Source organism: Varroa destructor, unplaced genomic scaffold (genome assembly GCF_002443255.2).
Source record: "Varroa destructor unplaced genomic scaffold, Vdes_3.0 BEIS01000004.1, whole genome shotgun sequence".
Lineage (NCBI taxonomy): Eukaryota > Metazoa > Arthropoda > Arachnida > Mesostigmata > Varroidae > Varroa > Varroa destructor.
The window spans coordinates 3,392,525-3,414,885 of NW_019211457.1; the positions used below are offsets into that span (position 1 = coordinate 3,392,525).

General features: G+C 40.5%; 2 long non-coding RNA genes across 6 annotated transcripts in view; both read left to right on the top strand.

The window, feature by feature from the left end:
- Positions 1–38: 38 nt before the first annotated feature.
- Positions 39–1,567, top strand: LOC147755746 (uncharacterized). Its single transcript, XR_015327433.1, has 2 exons — positions 39–333; positions 775–1,567. It is a non-coding gene; the product is annotated as an uncharacterized LOC147755746 (long non-coding RNA).
- A 750-nt stretch (positions 1,568–2,317) lies between these two features.
- The window catches only part of LOC147755747 (uncharacterized), a 27,068-nt gene continuing 7,024 nt past the window's right edge, over positions 2,318–22,361 (top strand). For 3 of the 5 annotated variants that reach the window (XR_015326986.1, XR_015326983.1, XR_015326987.1), the window contains exon 1: positions 16,220–16,929. This is a non-coding gene — a long non-coding RNA (uncharacterized LOC147755747). Of the gene's footprint in view, positions 3,243–16,219; positions 16,930–22,361 lie in introns of those variants that run through there. The other 2 variants (XR_015326985.1, XR_015326984.1) reach the window with 2 other exon arrangements.

A 22,361-nucleotide genomic window follows, 5' to 3' on the forward strand; every position in this document is an offset into this window, starting at 1 on the left:
AAACCGCGCATAATTTTTTCGTATGAACGAAAAGGTTAGCCAAAGAGCTGGTTACAGAGGACGAAAAACTAGAGTAAGTTATAGAAGACAATTATTGAGATTCTAGTAGATCAGTTCAGTTTCCGAAAAATAACGTGTAAAACAAAAAAAAACAATAATGAAAATATACAATATTTATGTTCGATGAGATTGAACGCACAAGAAAGGAACTAATGTTAGCTTGCTCGCAATCCATCTTTTGTCCTGTTTTGTTTATGAATCGAGTTCTTTTCGTACATCTCTAACAAGCCCTTGCTGACTAACGTCGATCCGTAACGATTGCTCGGTCATTATGTGAGTGAGGAATTGCCATCATTGCAAATTAATATTCCTTTGACTTAAAGCATCGATCGCGGATTTTGAATAAACAGTAGTTATTATTTAAAGACATCCGATAACTATTATCAGATTGAGGAAGATTATAAAATTACAACATTACGTACATGACTAACCATGTGGTGAACTGATCCCGAAATTCTATTGACATTTATATCTTTTTGTTATGGCAGATTAATAAAAGTAACGAAGTCTCCTGTACGCATAAATAGCAAGGCCAACTCCCGCTGCTTATATCTCATACGTCTAATTACCGCACCTATACGACGTTGTATGTTAGCGGATGTTGGGTGTTTGTTGTCCGATTTAGTGAAATGATAAAAGCGTACTAATTGCACTCGTACATTCAATGCATTTTCCAGTGAATCTCTCAATAACGTTAAGGACCCTCCTTTTCAGTACCTTAATTAATGATTTCGTGACAATGAAGCATGATGGGACAACGAATTAAAGCTTATTAGGCAGAAGCTGCGTTTGCGACTCGCAGCAGAAAAGGCTACCGCACAGCGCTCTACGGAGAAATAGAGAAGAGCTCATGGATATATTTGATATATATTGCCTATGTCTGTCGTTTCAGTTTATTTGCTGCAAATTTTGTTAAAGATAATTTAATCATAGTAGAACTGTTTTTATTTTAGATTGAAAAAAGCTCGAAAAAGTCTTTTTACTGGACTCGAATTTTGCGTGTCCTTCAGAACACGTTAGATAAATCCTACAGTATAAAATTGGGCCGCTGTTATCGCAATCGACCTTTGTGTAAACTCCTATATGGCTGTACCATATGGTGCAACAATACTGCACATAGGTTGGATGCTCCAATACAGTTGAGAATTTCTCTTACGCGCTTTGCTGGCAAAGGGCTCAATGAAACGTCCTCAAGGAGTGTAGCAACATCAGTTTAGTTCTTTATGTATAAGCGTATATTATGACCGCTTTCAGAAATACCACACTTTTTAAGCCTGGACTTAGGTGGTCCAGGCGCGTCCGTTCTAGAATCTCTAAGAAGCTTTAAATTACCTTGCTGCTCCTCTAAGCGTCCATTTTTGTGTGAGCACCAACTCTTACCAACTCTGTTCAGCACTCAGCCCGTGACTTTCGCCCTTCTAGGTATACAGGTCTTTTATATGATACATTTGTATATGCCCTATGCTGAACATATGCAGTTTTAATAAATAACAAAAGTATTACCCTTTTTGCGTCAGTACTTCCATGGAACGTCCTTCCGTCAATCACCCTGCATCAAGAGGACTAATATTTCCTGTTGGACTGCTTTCGAATTCACTCGAATATTCATCACGCCTAGTTTTGTCGGAAATCCGGGTCGTCCCCCAAAATCGTATAAAGCCTTCAGGGCTTTTGCTAGTGAATGATACCCTTCAACAGCTTGTATGGATAGTGTCTGTTACAGGATTTCCTTTTCTGTCGTATCACTTCGACGAGGCCGTTCCGAATAGACGGAACACTGTTTTGGCGTACGGCCTTTCTTAAGATAGGGGCTTACGAAGGCTACTTTTAAAGTTTGCATTTTTCCCAGCAGTGAGTAAAAATATACAGAAAATTAAAGAACGCTATTTGCAAGGAACTTCTTGGAAACACAAGGAAACACTGTTCAGTTAGCTCATGCTTGCGGTAATCTGATGTATAAGGCTATCGTGTAAGTTCTGTTTCTGAAATGCATTATGCGAACGCCGTATGCCATATCTTGCTTCTCTGTTAAATATAAACGTTCCCTGTTTGCGTATATTTTAACTAAACGCCCTAAAAAAACTAAAAATTAAAAAATAAAAATTATATATAGTAACAATGATAATAGTGATAATGATAAATTATAGTAATATATATATATATAAGCCCTAAATAACCGCTCAGGCCAATTACCTGAAATGCAGTACGTGCGAGCTGTTCGTGCATATATTTGTTTCTTTCTCATGTCCTTATTCTGTAAGTTTTCCCACTTTGCCGTTTCTATTGTCGTACAAAATTTCAGTTATTTCTTGCGCGAGCTTGCACGCTTATCTTTAGTACATACTATCTGGCAATCATTAATAATACATTATACTCGCTTCATGTTGTCTATCGGCATGACGAGTCAATAAATTTTTTGTTCAAGCAGAGGTTTTGTTTTCCTGGACAGCACCATGTTCGCTATTATACGATGTGGAAACCTCGCGCTAGGGGCTATCGTAGCTAAACGGTCCATTGAATTGAAAAAGCTCATGTAATTATTAGATGAAGCTGAAAATATGGCGTATATAAACAATGGTTGTGCAGACGCCAAGGTTGAGAAAGGGTTCCCACAGAGTCTGGATGACGACAGCTAGCGTGAAGTCAGACACATTGGCCACCAAAAATGGCCTCGCAATCATTCGCAGTGATGACGGCCTTTTGGTGGTAAATAATTAGATCTTATGCGAGGGCGTCGAATTTAGTGAGTTTAGCAGCTTGTTAAGAGGATTCTGGATTAAATTCCGAGCGGCTCGTCTGTCTAATGATATCCGACAGACACCGTACGCACCGCTGCGAAAAGAATAAAGGGAAAAAAGAATAAAAAAATATCTTAAATTAAGAAAAAAAAGTTGAGTCAATTTGCGCAATGGGATAAATAGCTAGTTTGCCATTTTAAAGACAGGACTAACTACTATTGAAACTTCTCAGACCGTTACGGGTTTTGTATGAGGAAATGCATAAAACATATATTTACCTGTCCAAAGTGGACGTACGATGTACTTAAATCTATCGGACCCATCACTGAAATCTATTGGTCGACAGGTGATCGTAAATGATGATCTATTAATAGTGTGCCATAGGAATTTTCTCAGTGACCTCGATGTGAGTACATATAAAAAATAACCCATACCACGTAACAGGTAAGATTACGATGCTAGTGGAACGCCTATTGATTTGCATTTGTTTTCTACAGTTCTTACAAGAATTTTAGTTGTAAATAGAGAGTATATTTAGAAATAGCTTTGGTAGTTGCTACGTTTATTGGACTGAAAATTTAAGCTGACTTATATGTCATGCGTATTAGCTATTATTTGGTACTATCATTTGTGTCCGCATCTGTTTTGTTAAAAAGAAGATATTAATAACAGCCATGTGAAAAAAATTTGCTGACTTAGCAATAACTCTAACTAGCAAAAGACTCAATAGTTTTTTTAATAAAATATTTTTAAATACGAAACTATAAATAATTCAATTTTGATTATATGAATAATACAAAAATCAAATGAAATAAAATCAGGTTGTATTCTTCAATTAAAAGAGTTAAAATTGAACTTTCATGTTGAGTACTTCTGAGTAAATGACCAGAGTAAAAAATAAAATAATAACTAAAGGAATATTAAAAATATTTCGTAAAACGACAGCACTGAAATATCGTGTAAACGCAACAGAGTCGGCTTTCGTAAAGTTCAAAAGTTAAATAAAACATAATGCAAATGAGAGGCAAGCCGCTTGAATTACCCTAAAATTATCTCGGCCAGTTGGTTGATGCTTCGGAAGCTAGAAAAACACTTTTATTGTCCGACGAAGAAAATTTGGTGGCAAAAATTACAGATGTGTCATTGGCGTTGCCAATAGAAAACAATGATCCAATGGTATCTAGGTGTACGTCTATCAGTACAAAGCTATACGTAAGAAACGATTCAGAAAGTAGAGAGATACAGGAAAACAAAGAGCACATCGGCGCCCGTTCACTTCCGGCCAGCCCTAGTCCAAGAATCTTTATAGTGTAACACACTATTCGTAAACGGAACAAACCATAATTGATGAATTTTGTTGGGACGCAAGCGCTTTGATCACGATGGTCAGACTGTCGCCGGCACATACGCACAAACCATTGGTACAATGCATCTACGTACTGCATTTGCTGTAAGCGCGAAGAACCTATCTAGGTTTATTTTTATGCGACTGCTGGAGATGTTTGTGTTTGAAAAATAAATGAAGCTAGTGTTAGCGTAAATTGGTAAATTGGCTTCCTGCTCCGTTTACAAACAGTACATTATGAGGAAGTATCGTGGAATAATTCCCATGCGTAGAGCGATATCCCTCGTGTTTTTCTTGATTTTAGTGGCTTCAAGTTTACTTACATTCTACATTAGGTAAAAGTCCAGAAACAGCATACTTTTGACCTACTCTAAGTAGGTCAAAGGTATACTTCACGCAGCGATTTAAAGTTAGCCTTCATCAGAAAATGTGACACCTTCCGATACTGGATTATTTTGTATACATCATTATAGTTTAGTAAAAAAAAATAAGAATAATATTATAATAATGACAACAATTGTCCGCCATATGGTACATACAATCTGGGTTTGGATGCTGATACTTGCCTGTGCGGTTTTCTTAAGGACAACGCCGAAGTGGGCCCAAGGTAGCCTTTTTCCATGGTCAACAAAACGCATTTGTGTAGGATCGAAACAAAAATAAAGAACTCTTCCTTTTAAAGCGCACTGTTACATGGAAACACAATACATTTGTTCAAATTCACTCTACGCAAAACGAGAAGGCACGGATCGCTAAGCCGGGGCCCACTCACAAGGTTCAATAAAGAATAATAAAGATAAGAATAAAATGTAAGTTTAATGAAGTACCTAACTGAAATTCGTAAGCTGAATCTATCCTGGAAGCTTTGCTAGCAAAAAAATATTGATCATTGATATTCGTAGTTAAAAAAAATTAAATGTATGTAGACGCGCTGAGTAAGACTTTGACACCGACAAAAACTCACATGCCTTACTTTATGTACGAAATTATCCGATATCTTTTTGGCCTGATTCTATACGAAGTTTAAATATACTTTTAATGTTAGTGTGTAGATCTATTTACGAGAAACACTTCTCATTGTGGTAAAAGCGATACGTGTTTCCGACTATATATATTTTGTGTGTCATACAAGTAGTCGATAATTTGTTATTTTCCGAATACAGCCTTTGATATATGTATAAATATGATATATATAAAAAGAAACAGCGTTCGTGTTAATTAAATAGTTACCCTTATTGAGTTCCCAATCTGTTGTTCTGTAAAATAAGATTCGGGTCATTTGTGTATTGGACAATATTGTTCGAAAAAATCGTGTGTTAGAATTTTTTTGATTCCCGAGTAACCGACATTATAGAAAACTGATGTCTCTTATAAAAAAAAAAAACATTCCTTTATGTGGCACAATTGTTTTCTTATAAAAAAAAATTCAGCCTATGTTAGCTTGTTCCCAATTGGCGTAAAATATTGACCTAATCACATTATTGGCATAGGCCATTGGCCTCTTGTCCTGCCATTCGCCTTTCTTCTTATAATAATTATAACCTGCTGACCGTTTAAAACCAAATTCCAGTTAATTTACGCTAATTAACACCACAGAGCTACTGCTTGTCTACCCACCACCCTGTAGCAAGCTTCCGAAAGGTAGAATAATTTCAAATAGTAGAATAATTCAACCACCGCAACATCACGCAAAGCGAGAGCAACAGCGGCTACGACCATAGCGGCAATGACAAGCTAATTGGGAGGCAACGGTGTTTTGTCTACTCTCACTTCGGGGCCCGTGTATGTACCCCTTTATGGGTCGCGTAGTTTATTCCATTCCACCTGCCAGCGTTGCAGTTATCTAGTCGTGTACGAGCTTGTAAGAAGAACATGTTGCACGCTACGGCCTATCGTCCGACCAGAGTCAGCAAAGAGCTGAACATAGGGCATGAAATTGCCAATTAGCCAAGAACTAATAATTAAAATGTCGAAATTCAACCCTTTCCTACGATTCCAGCGCTGGGCGAAGCGTGACTTCTGAGCCGCTATTTCCAATCACGGGCGGGGGGCAGGCTGCCAAGCATTTACCCCAACAACATTTCAACCGAAATCTAGTAGCGGATCAATTTGCTGTAATGTTTTCAGAAGTTTCTCTTTGCGTCTTCTTTTAACAGGACATGCGTTCCCTTGTATAAAATATATATCTATTATTAATAGTTACAATTGTGTACGGAATTTTGCGTCCTCTGCTTCCAAGAGGTCACCACGTAAAGCTTAGCATGACTTCAGATGCTAACAGATGTGAGAGACCTTCTCGGGAATCTCCAGTGCAAGCAAGATTACATACGCGCCCAGGCAAAGAACGAGGCTATTCTGGCCTGAATTTCTAATCGCCCTTTTAAACTCTCACAGAAAATAGTTGAGGGCTGCCCTCGAGCCATTGGTACTTCTAACATTAGCGGATCACCAGACCATCAGAAGCCCAGCCAACAGCCGTTGTATATATCCTATTCCCTCTTTATTCTTCCCTTACAATACAAAACCCTAGATCCGAACTGTGCGACGTCAGACATGTCGATAACGCAAATTGTATCAGAGAAGCTAGCGACCGACCGCAAGCTAATTAGTTGGCTGTCCAGGGGACGACTAACAAATAGTACTACTATTATAGAATCCCATCTTTGAGTTATACTTGCACTCGCGTAGAGAGAGAGAACTAACATACAATAGCGAACAGAAGCTGTGCAGAGGTGGACGCGGAAAGGAACACGAAGATTGCGAATAGAGTAGGCGAGTCAGCCGAGTAACTGGTTTGCAGGGTTTCCTAAGGGGAAGTGAAAGAGCGTCCTACAGGAGTAACTGGTGAGGGGAATAGAATAACGGGATGGATTGGGTTGTTGACACCATTCGTTGGACCCTGCACAGCGCACCACAAGGCGTTGACGTTCGACGTACAGACTGCTGAGTAATTTAAGCGTCACTCTGGGGTGCATTGTATTAAGGGTTGAAAGGCACTATTGTTTGGTATGGTCTAGCTTCGTTGTGTATGCAGCTTGCTGCTTCGCCACTCATAATGGCGACGTTAGCCAGTGTGGGGGTGGACTTGCCGGAAAATGTTGAAAGCACAACGTTGCTCACCGAGCCGAGCTAAGCTAAACAAACGACGCGACAAGCCTAGTAACTGGCCAACTGGATAGATGGGAAAGATGCATACAAGGAGTATTTTCCTTCCTCGCGGCAACGGTTCGCTGTGTTGCATTGGCTAATTGTTGGCCCGCTGCCTTAGGCAAAACATTATTAAGTCGCAACCTCAATACAATAAGAGAGCGAGGGGAAGTTATGCTAGGCTAGGGGTGACTTTGAATGTTGCTTATAGCTTTCTACTCTTAAACCTACTTAAACAGATATGGAAGGTTTCCAGCCCTATAGTTCTCCTTTGTGCTCTGGGCTGGGAAATTGACGAGCAACACGAGCCGGGAATTTTCCCTCTGGAAGAGGTATTACCTACAATTTGTATAATAGGAGGAGACTGTATGTGTCGCAGTCTAAATACAATGACACATGGGCGATCAAAGTCGATTTCCCTCTTTGCCAGAGGGCACTATTGTGCTATAGCGATGCAAATATACATTTATATTCTATGGGGAAATAGTACATTTTTAGTAACTTCGCCAATTTAGATTTACGCCTAGCCTTATTTATGATGCATGAACCTCGGTGTATCGCTTAGACTTATGCTGCTTACCTTGTTCATAATTGATACCTTGAGCCTCGTAAAGGTCGCCCATTAGGGACGTCCTTTGCTGGGTGTCGTAAGGTTGAAACCGGAGCTCGATACAGCGAGAACTGAGAATGTCGCAGTCATCTTCGATTCATACATATCATCACCCTAAAGACAGTTGCCTTAGCGTATCGGAGAAAATGCCACAAAATTGCGTCAACATTATTGTTGTTATATCTTCATCCGAAAACCCAGCCTTAGCAGAAGTGCTTTGCCGTAACGTAATGGGTTTCTATTTGATTTCCACGAATCCAGTAAAAAGTCGGCGATGCGCATCGAACACGTTATATCGTCACTGGTTTTTAGTGGGCTGAATGAATAATTAGCGTGACGACTTACATTCACGTAAAACCGGCACGCAAAGAGTGTCTCAGGGTCGGTCGGTGTTGCAAGCCCTAGTAAGCACACTCAGTATATTCATGTTTAAGATTTAACTGATTTTGAGCGCATTGGTTAGAAGCTTAGATGATAATACGCATTCAGCTTCGCGGTTTACCGGCATACTGCCCTTCCTTCTTTTTCTAGACTAAACAATGCAGCTAAATAGTCCATAAGCCATTCGAAAGCTTTAGTGAACTCTCAATAGATTATTCATACACATATTTGCTATTGTTTTTAATATATTTTTCTACTTATTACGCATTACTGTTTCATATTACGTAGGCGTTCTTAGCATGTTTTCATTTTCAAGATAGAAACCGTTCGGAAAATTATAAAAGCCCCTTCTGAGTCTGTTAACGGCACAGATATCGGCCGAACCCCATATTGTGCCTTTCTAAAAATTACTAAGGTTTCAGGCCGCAGCTTCCGAATTGAGTTTCACCCTCGCAGTGCTTGCCTCGCTATTTACAGCTCAGATAAGCACTGCGTCAACGTACAGACGCATGCTTAAGGATTATTTAAATTAAATTGAACACCATTATAGCTAATAGATACAAGCTTTCTCGTTCAGTTTGAGATACGACTAACTAGTGTAAATCCACTACATAGCTTTTCGTCGCTCGCCCCCGGGGCCGGTTTTTTCAACGGTTTTGCAGGTTCTTCGGGCAAATGATATCAGCTTGACTGTGAAGATTTTTTTGCCCTAAATTTGTATTTTTCAACCTGTTTTTACTTTTCCTTTTTTTTTCCCTAGTATCCAAAGCCCGTTCCCTACCCCACCAAAGATCTCCTTCCCTTCAGCAAGTCGATCCTCCATTTTGTTGACGTTCGAAATGTCGTGCGTCGACGAATGCTTGAAAAGACGCCGATTGACAGATGATTTCATCTGGCTTAATGTACTTGATAGAACACGTTAGTGGAAATGGACTGATACGCACCGAACTGCGAGTGTACATGCAACCGTGTCGCGTTTGGGGTATGTTTTTCTTTTAGATTCTGTAAATATCGTCTACTATAATTTGACGCATGTAAAAACATAGCTTACTGCTAGACAGATTATAGTGATCTGATATCCTGGACAGTTGAATGGCATCGGGCAGGCATTAGCAAACGATGAACAAGGTCTCTGTGCCATATTGAGCCTCACTGATGGAACCACACTGCACCGATTTTGCCTCGTCTAGCAAATGATAGAGCTCCATTGTTATTTCAAAAACAATGTCTGATCATTAAATAACAATACCCATTCGACCAGCAGAAGCAGCGAGCTTCTAATGCAGAAATTCCGCTACAGCGGGTCCACTATGCAAGGTCTTCTAGCGAATGAAATACACGGTGGCTGCATACAACATTTGTAAGCACTATCTATTCATTAGATTTTCCTTGAAAAAATTAGATGATTTTTTGTTTTTAACTTGTGTTTTAATTAGGGCTGTGTGTGTGTTCACTCATTTTACCTTTAATTCAATCCAATTATTTTTACAAGTACCATTATACAACATTAGTAACAAAGGTTAAGCATACTATCTAAAAGCATATCAAGTTCATGCAATTGAGTTTTTCCGTTTACATCCTTTGTCAATGTGTGGCTTCACTGTTGTCGTTGACGTTGGCGTTGGCGTTGGCGTTGGCGTCAACAATAGTTAAAAAAAAAAAAAGCGGCAAATGAAAAAATAGATAAGCCCTTCATTGGTCGTCCCTGTCTCCTCCTACCGTTTCAACGTGGATTGTCGATAACCGATTACGATTTTTTTTTCTTTCGAGTTGTGGCTCAAGCTGTAGCTGATATCCGGTCCTTCAAAGCGAGTTCCCATACATGAGCGCAAAGACGAAGCGCTCAGATCCGGGGGCTAAGTGGAGTGGATAGCTTTAGATATTGAAACAATAGTAGTTAAGTCTATCTGTATAAGGGCATAAGCAGACATCTAAGAATTTTCTCCTCCACTAGCCTTAGCCACCTCATATATATTTCAGGTTGTTTACGCGAGTCACGTAACTGGTCAGCTCAATATTGCTATGACCACAGGCGACCTTTAACGAGTTCCTGTGTGAATCCTATCGATTCAAAACGATTGCGAAATGGACAACGGCGGACTATATAACTATTTGTTCCACTGTTACCGAAAGAAGATCTAATAAAAAGCATCCAGTTTCCTATGTCGAACTTAACAAATAAACTTGAATAGGTCCCATATAAGGGAATATGCAAAATACAGAGATGGTCAAAACCCGAAGGAATTGCCTTATTAAACGTATATATATATATATATGCGAAGTGTATGTATATATGCACTTTGCTTACAAAAACATTGAAGGCATATAATGTTTTCGAAGGCAAAGACGTTGAACCAAGTGAGACTTACTGTTAAAGATTACTTTTTTTTCCATGTTCATTAAACGTCTTGCCTCCTATTTAAAGCGCATTTCGAGCTGGTTCCTGAGTGGCCATATTCGTCTGAAAGAGGCATGTAAGCACGGCAGGATTAGCTCTAGACGCGAAATTAAATATTTTTATTTGCATGTTTCTTCAACAAACAATAACCTGGCATGCCGACCATAGGTTGAAGTTAAATAGGATACGCGATAATAGATAAGCGATAACTTCTTGCTGGCCCATTCCCGTTGTCCGAATGAACCCAGCGCCACGGATTTACACGTCGGTTTTCTCTAGAGAGGCCCCAATTCAGTCAAAAACTGGTTTAGCTGATTTCTGCATATTGTTTACCTCGAAGAAACGACTAATCTGATTATGGAATGGCCACAGGAAATAAAACGATGAAAAAAATAAACAAACGGAAATTTCAATAAGTTTTATACCTAAGCTAATATTGGTGGATAGTAACGAAGTCAGGTTGATATGCACTAATATTTTTGACAATAAAATCGATGCAGCGTTCTTTAAAATCCTAATCCAGTTACGCCCATTTATAGATGAAAATAATTAGCACAGTCTCACGTATGTGGGTTCTGTTAGAAAAATCTCCTACTGGGACCCGTTGCTGTCGCCGCCCAGAACACCTTTCTAGCAAACAAAGAAATCACGCTAACTAGCGTTTAAACTGAAGGAATATCAGACTGGAATCGGTCCCGATTGAACTTTGGATTGGAAAAACCGGTATATACCGTTATCAATTAAGTCGATCTGGCTGCGTTAATGGAACAAAAATGTTGCCGATATTATAGTTAGCGGTGGTGCTGTTTCCCTTATATGATATGACATTATTTAGCAGTATAATATTAAAGTCGACCAGCGATTCTTGGTTTGCTGGGCTGAATCTACTGAAGTTTATCACCTGACGGCGTGGTTTGCTCGTCAGGACTCCGATAAAAAGGCCGAATCTGTACAGTCTCAGGCTTCGTTAACGGCGCGCAGTTACGCGGAATACATTAGGGTGGTGTTGTTTCAAAGTATTTATTGTTTCGTGGTGATTTCTCAAAGTAGAGAAATTCAGTACCGTAGCATAGCGTGCGTTGGTGGTGTATATAATGGTTTTAGCAAATTTCTAATTCAGCCCCTCTACTTAAGGTATACAAATGAGGTGTTCGAGAAAAGTCGAACCAGTTACCAAAATGAATACTTCACGTTGACGTATCACCTCAGAATTTTTCAGAACAACTTCAGTCATCGATATGTACACTTTGCCAAGGTGTGCTCTGGTAAAAAAAAATGAAATAAACCAGTTAATTGTATATCGTTGCCCCTGACGAACTGCTGAACGATACGGTATGCTACCTACAGTACTCCGGATGTGACGATTCAAGTAAATTATATGGAACAAGACGCTCTTTTTTTAGCTCTTACTTAATTTAATTAGGAACCTTGATTATAGAACGGGTAACAACTGCAACTTGAATGCGATATTTGGGCAATGTTAGGCAGGGCAAAGCCGGTGCCTCTAGAATGTATTTTTCCATGGACAAATTAATTATTTTTGCTACAATGCTGTGCTGGTCGTTATCATTTATTATTAACTATTGTGAAACAGCCGTGAACAGGGGCATGGCGGTGTTCTATCGTAAGTAAATACTGTTCATGAATTTTCTGTCCAGCGTGAACCATTTCGAGCTGATCACTGGCATTACATCACGTAACGACAGTCTCAACCGTGATACGTATACGTATGGCTGATTATATGTATAATATACTGGGTACTATAACATTTGTAGTCATCAAACGTTTCACTAATTACAAACGATACCAATTAACTATCTATTTCGTCGAGCGGAAGCTACACAGAATCGTATAAATAAGACAAAATTAAATTACTGCCAGCGTATGTAAATAAGCTATATACAGCATCAGAACGCCCAGTAACAAGCGCCAATTGATTCTTCAGGTATCTAGTCCTTAACGAGGACATGGAAACAATCACGCCACTTACCTATGGCTGTGTATGGAAATGCATTTTCTGAAATGTTTATTTTTACGTCATACACACACTGGGTGACTGGTTAGTGACTTCGAATGATTATCTCTTTATGGGCATTATTGCGTCTCAGTTCTGTACGCTCGAAGTTACTCAAATAGATTGGCCAGAATCGCTTTTCTACCAGCCTGTGACATCGTACGTATCGCTAGACCATTTTTCACGCCTCAGTGCCTGACGTCGGCTGAAGTGGCGAGGTTTCATTTTGAGCGTTTCGTGTCCTTCCCTACAACGGCAACAGGGAAGGCAGGCGTAATCGAAGATGAATGAACGAGTAAAAAGTGACCAATACACCTCAAGGATTTCTGTCTAGACTAACTTGCCAAGTTGTACAGACAGATTTAATCTCTGTTAAGTTCGATTGTACCGTTATAGAATCTAATTATATATTGCAAATGGGTAGAGCTTGAATGTGCTATCCTGCGTCAAACATCCGGTCAGGAGTGTCACGCTGCCTTAATAACTGCATGCGTTTTAGAAGCTCTCATTGATCACTAGGAGTTTCAACTGGTTTGTCGATAAGATCGGCTATAAGTGAATGGAAATTCCGAGGATAGATTGCTCCGTTGGCTTAGAAGGAGGCGCGACAAGCCTGTTATCTGAAAACCCACAAAGTATCTATCGCAAAATGCACGAATGAATATCAAACAAAACCATCTAAAGGTTGGAGGTTCTTATGAACGCAAAAGAGTGTATATTGAAATTGTCTGCTAAAGAGATTTGATTGCACTCGCAGTTTTTGACTGCTGTTTTCCATTATCATCGTCTGCTTAAAGTAGTGGGACGTCATCTTATTATTTACGAGCTAGTTAGGCTAAACCTATTGCACAACCCGCATACGCTAAGATTTTTCTCGCAGCGATTCGTTTATAATTTTTGGCAGTTTAACCTAGCTTCATTTGAGACAAAGGCGATATGGTAATAAACACTTGACAATGCTATCCGTAAAAACGATTTCAGTAAGTTATCCATATTTTCCTATCCCCCGTTATGTTTTCGATAATCCGTAAAATATCTTGAAACTCGATTATAAGTGACAAATCTATCTTAAGCTGATGAACATCTAAAGTTCTGTAAACCGAACTTAACTCGTGCTATCCATAGGACGCAAAGTGCCTTCATCATTCTCGTAGAATCTATTGGTACGATGTGTTCGAATGCTATCAGAAAAAGTAAATATATTAAATCTAATTTGAATTATTTCATAGATAGCTAAACACTACACGTTAATTTTTCCCCACTTATTATTTAAATTGGAAATAAGGATCAAAAGGCTTGAATATTGAAAACAGCTACTGCTCTCGCTTAAGCCTTTATCCTCTAGCGATGCATTGATGTAGACAGCTGCGACCGGTGTCACAGCTTTCGGAGCGTCTGGCTTTCCGCCATTCCTTTCTAGCGTATATCTATAATAAAGCTGAGACCTGCTTAGCTTCTGCTGTAATTATTGTCACTTGAATCTTCCGTGTCGCGAAAGTTTTCCTGTTATGTTTGTACAGAATTTTTGACTTGCAACCGTTTGGTCAGATACGGAATAACATAAAACTTGTTGTGGGTACAATCTTGTCAAGCTTAGGTTCACTCAGCAGCGGAAAAACTTCGTCCCAGCGAAAACAACCTTGAAATAACTTGAATCTATATTTTTGAATCAACAAATAAATGGCGGTCTGGTTATGCATTTGGGAATGAAAATGTACCAAATACTTTTTGAAGTTATTTAGCTTCAACTCCTGTACGACCATAGATGGTGACCATAAGGTACTGTTACAGGGGAAAAACGTTCAGAGAAATAATGAGCCGAAGTTCAACATATGGTAATATTGAGTCTAAGCCCAGAACTCTTTTAAGGAGATTTGCTCCTCTGACGACTGCTATTTAACCGAGAAGCACTACCTGAAGATGAGCCCCACTCTTGTGAGTCCTAGTCGACAACGAACATCAAAAAGGCACCGCAGGGAACAATTTCTCTATAAGGACATCAGTTATGGCCCATGCATTATGTGAACTCACGAACCTCTATGTTTCGCCGGGCCAAGACTTTGAAGGAAAAAGTGCCAGTTAGCCTTTTGCTATAATATTTATAATTTATCATCAAAGGACAGGTAAAGTTTTTTTTTGAAGCGGTTCTTGTTTATCTAAAGGCCGTTCCGTTTTCGATTCGGATTTGGAAACCCGATGCTTAGAGACATGTCCGCGACCTATTTTCTGCCCTCGGACGAAAGTGATTGTGAGGAGCGGCGAATTCGCGTGGATTCATTTTTTTTACTTCTTTTTAAGAATGGATATGAAACTTGTGCGATACAAATAAGCAATATCTCCGGAGCGTCGAAATGCCGCACACGACAGTCAGCTGATTAAAGAGATAGTGTGGCTAGGCGTCAAACTTGCGCACGGTATCAATCTACTGCATGAAATCCCATTGTTTTTTTCGAGGTTCTCCTAATCGGCAATACCTAGTCAATATAGTTTCAACTATAAAGCTGCCCCACCTCTTTGTGTTATAAATCGAAAAATACTTGGGGTGTCTACAGTGTCTGCTATTAAATTAACTACTATGTGCCGAACTGCAATTTTGGCTTCTGCCAAAGGGAAAATATTTGTTGCTGATGTGTAAAGTAAAAAAAGCAAGATCGTGCGCCTCCCAGCGTATGCCCCGGGAAGAACTTCAAAAACCTGAGTAGTTTTATAGGTTACTTAATGAATAACATTTTCGAAACAGTGACTTGTTGAACTGATCTTGTCGAGAAGCAGCAATGGCGAAAATAAGGTGCCTCGTCGATGGGCGATGCACCTATTTTCGCCAATGGCACGATTTTCTTTTATTTTTCCTTTTAGGAACCGTTTGAATGAACTAGTGGATTGAGACCACCTTCCGACCACGGGAATATATAAAAGAAACTCTAAGAGGCAGCCGTTTAGGGAAATTTTAGTCACTGACAGATCTTTGACCTCTGACAGTTGTTTTCAAAAGATCGCCTAAAGAGCAAGCAAATATTGTACAGTAGATTTAAGCAACTTGCAAATCGCTTATTGAGATTCGTTAAGAAATTACAATTTTGTTAAAAAAAGCAATCGCTTTAATCAGCGCAAAGTCAGATGAAATCTAAGGAGAAAAATAACGTGATGCATCTCCTCAGCAAAATTCGGATTTTTTAAGGCCATGCTGCATGTCCACTCTTCTAGACGATTCACGCGAATACGATTTCAGCGAGCGAGGTCCTAGTTGATGAAGTACCACTTCATAGCGGACATTGATAGTGAATATTCGTGCCTATACTGTACCTAGAATACACTGCCTAGTTTGTCCTCTTACTAAAATCTTTAATTGTTTGCATGTAATATTGTAAATTATCATAAAACCATGCCATTTATTTTTCCTAAGAATTTATCTTACTAGCCGGGTGAGGCTGCGCTCCTTTATTTACCAACCAATTTATGAAGCAATTGAAAGTGTGAAACCATAGCTTCAGAGGTTGGTGCTCGTACGTATGACTGATCGGGAAAATTAGATACATGTTAGCTAACAGGTTAAAGATTCATTTCAAGCTCACTTATGGTTTTAACTCATTAAAAAATAAGCTTATTCTCTTAGTTTTCATATAAAAACGTTGACTCTCTTGACTTAACCTAAATGGACTTCTAGGCTTTTTGGTAAGGAAGCCCCTTAACTAGTTTTTACAAGACCACTCATGATTGTTCAAAGGAACTCTCTTAGCGAAGAAAGTGTGAAACTGCGTTCTTTAATCCCGTACTCCGTAAAACTCAGATAAACCCTCAGTCAGGCGAAGGACTTGGACAAAGGCATCAAGATCGCTGTAAACTTCAGAGTCACGGACAATGCTTTTCGGTGTGAAATCTCTCCTCCTATAGGATCCCTTTCCGCATGACATCGCAGCTTGCGCCATCTTAACGATAGAGCTTGTAGTGCTTGTGGTCCAACCAGTCTATAAAGCGCTGTTTTTTATTGCTGGTATCTGAATATTGAAGTTAGATCTGAGACAAAGTTATCCTTCGTCTTCCGCGTGACAACCTGAGGTGTTTCGCTCATTGCCTTAGAAAAATCAGATCAGGTTCTTTATTAGAAGCAAACGAGTTTATGGTGTTTATTTTTTTGAAGCAAACCGTAGTTCGTTAGGATGAAGACTTTCGTTGGCGTTTTTGCACTTTTCATTGTCGCGGCTGATGTTGGGGCCGAGGATGATATGCATGGCGCAGGTAAGTTGAGCAATTAAGTTAGCGGGACGCTAGTATTGTAGGCGCGAATATATTAAGCGGGTTTTTTCCATTTGAAGTACTTCAAATCGCTCAGTCTAAACGAACGCTTTCATTGACCTACAAGTGTAAAAAATGCCCGGTATGTTACAAACGATACGCGTCTAGTTATTGCTTCCTATTAGCATGTAGAATATATATAGCATATATAGCTTATAGAAACGTAATCTATCAATAAATGTCTGTGAGCAGCTCTTGATCTAAAACCGCTAGCAATGCTAATCTATTGCATGGCTAATTCATTTATTGCATCTCTTCTATTCACCAATCTCGAGATCTCCGAGTATATTGGAAGTAGTCCTCTATCATGACAGAGAGTAAACTTAAAAACGATCGTTATAATACTTTGGTCTCCACACCGGTTGTAGTACATGAGAAACCTATCGATCTGAAGACGCATACGTCTTGCAACAACACGACATTTGCATTTTTCTTATTTTTTCGTTTCAATTGCCCCAAATCTAGCGTCTGCCGTTCGTTAGGGCCTGTTCTTTGTACTGCTGTTCGTTTCAAAAGAAAACAAAGTTGGCCTTGTTCAAGGCCAGCACGTACGATTCGTGTCTCCTTCTTTACGTAGATGGGTTAGATGGCCTGCGGCCGATCTTCTTCTTGTATCTAAATAGCTACATTCTCGTCTGCCCCACTGGCCGTCAGGCAGATAACTTCCAATCAGATCCTCGATACCCCATCGTGTCCTGCTGATCTTAGCCATAGAACGATCAGCTTTTGGGCGTATGCCGTATATTATCTGATGTCCCTGCAGGCTACCCTGGTAGCCAGTTTGAATCAAGGATTTCGCCTTGCTGTCCTCCTCCGACTCAACAGTCAAGCAGAGAGACTATCGCGAGAAAAAGCAAGGCCTACGGTCTAGCCTTATGCTTCCTGCCTTGTCGGTGTTTCGCTACTATTGCGGTCATTCTGTTGATCCGCCTTGTAGGACCAACCCTGGACGCGATGTGGCCCGCTTCACTAAGCCTATTTATGTGTGTGCACGTACATAGATCAGAATGAAAAGCGCACCCAGCCCTTAGCCGCCGCGAGGGCTTTCGTGTGGTGCAAGCATGATGACGATGGCCACCAGTCAGTAACGGGGCAGTAACGAAAATCAGCGGGCTGGAGGAAAAGGACAATTTATTGCACACGAAGCGTAGATTACCCATTATAGGAAATCTGACGGGAAGACTATTGTTGCAGGGAGATGATATTAATGGCAAAAATCAATCACGAAGGCTGTCCGTTTCGAGGTAGGTAAACGATGTTGCCTAAAAGTCGCGAGCTCTTCTGGACCGCCAAGTCGGCCTTAGTTTTAGATTTAGACACAGAGTCGCTGGTGAGAAGATTCGTATATTGTCTATATGTGTAAAGGGCACAGCCTGGACAATAATAAAACATCAACGAGAAGAATCTACGATGATAGAAAGCTCTGTATATCGATCGTCAATCAGTTACATCGTGTTAAGGAGCGATGGCTGGATATAAGTCGATCGAGATCATTGTATAATGTAACGCCTAACGAGCCCGGATCGAAGTGATACTGCAGTAATAAGCTTAGATTTTAGGAAATACTAGGTAGAGTTCTGGAATAGAGGCATATCTGACGAACTTGATAACGCAATATACCAAATGCATTATCGACTTATATCAAGACCGTCTTGAGATGGCCTGTAGACAGCTTATTGGATTCGACCAAGATACATATAAATTTTGAATGGCTATTCAACACGCACGCCATATTGTTTTACCCAAAAGAAGGCTGAGGGCTGGTTAATTTCGCTTTATAGGGGTCACTGGATTTTTAGGACCAAATAATAAGTGGAGCTACTCATCCATTAGCCTGCACTGTGAAAGTTCTATAATAATGCCGGAGAAAATTTTGGATAGTCAATGCAACAGCATGTACAATTAAGGAGGCGTTTGCAACACATGTCCGAGTTGTTGCAGCAGCGCTAAAAATTATATCACTCATTTTCGTCGTTATGGTAGCGCATAGAAAAATACTTTTAAAATCAAAAGCTTTAATTTGTGTTGTCCTAGACCAGGGTGCCTGGCTCAATAACGTTTCGATTTGCATTAACCAAATATGATGTTCTTGTTGTTTTCGATAGCTGATCTACAGATATAAGGAACTACACAATAGAAACACGGGAGAAAGATTACCTCAGCATCATTATTGCGGCGCAGGTTGGTTCCTTCTCCTTTGTTTAAACCAATCTCCTTTGTTTTTAAATAATCGTTCGAGTTAACTTGACAAGCCCTTGTGTCTCACGCAATACAAAAGATAGTCTCTAATAATATCCGTACTACTTCGAGGTGGCACGGTGATCCATTATGAAGGCGGAGATTCAAATCAAATTGGTTTCGAGTGGAAATTTTCTCTAATCGTAGCAAAGACCATTATTTACGTGGCTTTTTCCACTTGGTTCGCATGTCTGTGAGCTTTACGAGGACAGTGATACTTCAGGCTGGAAGAAATAGATTAATAACGTCACGTGAAACTTGTCTCAGTCTAAGGAAAAATCCTATGAGATCACGCGAGATCGTCAAGCGTCTCTGGCGTCGCATGCGTGCGGCCCTTACCACACTTGTCCAGCTATGCTAAAGCAGCTGTGGTAGCAACCGGCACGTCAGGCTTTCTAGTGAGCTCAAATCTTTACATGCGACTTTCTCGTGATATGTAGTATACCACAAAAAGCAGACAACATGGGATTAATTCTGCTAAAAAGTCTACACCCTCAATAGGTGATTTAGCCATAAACAACTGAAGAGAGCACGAATGATATCACAACGAACCTATTGACAGAGACAAACATACACGTAACGTATTCGTATAGCGCAGACATAGTGATATGTATAGCTAGTTATTAGGACATTAATAGGAAGCACAGGGATAAGACCACCATTTCCAGTCCTTGGCTTGTTACGTACAGGCGCGTCGTTAGCAACGGGTCCATATTATGGTTCGTGCTCGTGCTGTTCGTTCCTCGTCTTTAAGACAGACATAATGTAGGTTCAATGGTAATACAAACAGGATGCACGTGTGCATTTTAGGCCACTTGTTGTTTCCATGCCTGTAATGTAAACGCATTTCAAATAAATGACTTTTCTCTCAATCGGACAAAATTGCTATTGTCGTATTGCTGAGCCATCTGCAATAGCCGTGTTCCATAAATATGTACAAAAATAAAAAATACGAACAAACATTTTCAACCGCTATTCAACCTGATCTCGAAGTCCACAACGCCTCGAAACATTTAGAAAAACATTCTCGTTGCCTTAAATCTATTAGGGGCTAGATGGCTTAACCTTCATTCCTTGTTCAACAATTCGATAATTAGTGCCCCTCATAATTTGCTAACCCTGAAACCACCGGCTGACATCTGTTGATTTTGGAACCCCACCGGGCATACTCAGACCGTCACCCGTGACGTATTCATTATGATCTCAGAATTTCCATTTTTTTCCTTCAACTGCCCCCTGCCGCTATTCTACATCCAATACTTGCCCCTCGTCTTTGACACTCGAATAGAACTGCTCTAATGACCTCTATGAATTCGTGTTCATTGCAGCTGCTTCGTGTTTTTTATTCGTGCTGTTCCACTTGCAATTCAAATCCACATTTCGTTTCTTTCAATGGTTTCCCCTTTTACCTCCTGTTCCGAAGTCATTCCCTCTCCCTGTCTCCCTCGGTTTATTTCACTTATTCTCGCCGATCTTGCTCGTTACACACCGTCACTGGGACAGTGTACGAATCTTTAACTTCGGAGCATTCGCCCTCGAGCTCCTAACGATCGAGTTAAATTGGCGTTCGCCGCTAGGGTAACAGCCGCAGCTTTTACAGTCGCGAGCATCGCTGTTCATTCGAGGGAGTGCCGCTTTGCCAGTCGTCCAGAAGGTCGTTCTGCGCCGTAGTTACTGAGCCTACCGTGCGTTTTTTCAGAGCAAACCGGACCGTAAGGTTAGCTGGAGAACGGTTAGGTGCGTGTTTGTCTTACCCTAACAACGACGACAAATTTCCGTTAGGATTTATCCTCTTGTTCTGCTTGTAGTTCTAGGCGTTCTGCCCTAACGGGCTTTGCCGCCGCTTCTTCTGTCGTGCTTCTTTTCCTCGCAATTTTCTCTTGTAATACCACCATAGTTGGGCCCCCCAGGCGGGACAAGGCTTTATAGTTATCAGCTTGCGAAGAGCCATAGTAGTTGCAGCTGTGAGTAGGCCCGTATTTGAGGCGTCATTGAGCACTCGAGTAAAGCTAATAACTGCTCAGAGTCGTTTGTTATTGTTTGTTTTCCAGTAGCATCAATAACGAGTCATCTTAATCATTACCGGTAGTAGCAAGAACTCAACAAGTAGAGAAGCAACGAGAACGGCGGCAGAATCTTATATGTTTGCAGCACGCTAACGCATGGCGCATTGCTGTAGGAATGCGAAGGCATGGCCGGTCAACAACGCGTAAAAGCTTAGACATCATCATATGCTCACAATTCGGTGCCGCCTGCAGACAGTCAAACTTCTGCGGCGAGCCTTCTCTGTTCGTTGGTCAGCTTATTCGTTACCATTCGGTACACAGCGTTCGAGAGAAATGCATGCTATCAACAGGCTGAAGCTAAGCAGATTCAGGCTCACACCGATATACAGATTGAAAGAGAGCTTCACACGAATACCTTTTGGCAAAACTACCTAGTTTTACCAAAAGAAAGAAGTAGAACAAGACAAGACATGGAGATTTACGCAAACCGGGCGATTCGTGAAGGAAAGCCTGACAGAATCCCTAAAGCTTCTAGAAAGCTTCTAGTGTGCACACAGAAATAGCTTCTTACATGCCCGTATACGTTCATATATACACTTCTTGAGGGGGGAAGGGTACTTCGTCAAGGATATCTCTCCACTACTATCAGAAGCTTCGAAGAAGACAGCGGATCCGGCGTCGTTTCTTGTGCTTCTGTCTGAGGTACACTGGCTTTTGCTGTGGATATTTGTTCAATGTTATGCTTGACACTGTCGTAATACGCAGCTCTCATATTGTGCGAGCTGGTAAGGCAGGGTCGCCCGTTCTGTTCTCGCCTATTTGCGCTCAGTGTTCGACCCGTTGGCACTCACCCTCTCGGTAGGCCTATACACGTTTTCATGGCGTGTGTGCGATGACTAAAGAAACCTACTTTTGATCGCCACGAACTCTATCTGTGAGAAGTGCGGGCCTATGGGAGGAAGGCGGAAATAACATAGAACAGGAGAAGCCCGTTGAAACTGTGCCGTTAGATGCTGGCCACTAAACGCGCTGACAGTTTGCGTTTGTTTTCCGCTTGTCGTTGGAACATCGGCATACCAGCGTGGGTAGAACAATTCCGAATTTGCTTATATACATACATACATACATACA